Consider the following 555-nt stretch of genomic DNA (forward strand, 5'->3'; position numbering starts at 1 on the left):
TTGGTATATTATATAAATTGAGCCATTTATCCCCTAATATTTCAAGCTACGTTCAACAACCGGTAAACAATGCCTACACGTTAAAACCATAAGGAAAGGCAAGAGAAAGGTCTATAAAATAAACATGAGAAGATTAGGATGGCAGCCAGTGAGTGAGGAAGATGTTATCCAAGAACAGTAGGGGTGAGGGGATGAGCCTAAATTACTGGTAAAGATTTGTTTTTTAACCTCAGTAATTGATAACCTTATTAGTGTACTTTCTATTATTATTAGTGTTATTGTATTCTCTTTGTCTCATCCAAGTTACTTACAAACACAGATATCCCTTTTATCTAGTTATTTCAGCCTTTGATTCCCATTATTCTTGATTTATGTACCTAACATACCTATTTGTGTACGTCATATTCACATTAATATATATATTACTATATATATGATATATAAATACATTATAGCTAATATATATTAACATAATTTCATTATTTAACCCCAGAGTGAACTTTTGAGGTTTTTATTTTATAAAAATAAAAATTGATGATGATTACAAAAAGCTTA

This window comes from Propithecus coquereli, unplaced genomic scaffold (genome assembly GCF_000956105.1).
Source record: "Propithecus coquereli isolate 6110/MARCELLA unplaced genomic scaffold, Pcoq_1.0 Scaffold174, whole genome shotgun sequence".
In the NCBI taxonomy this organism is placed as follows: domain Eukaryota; kingdom Metazoa; phylum Chordata; class Mammalia; order Primates; family Indriidae; genus Propithecus; species Propithecus coquereli.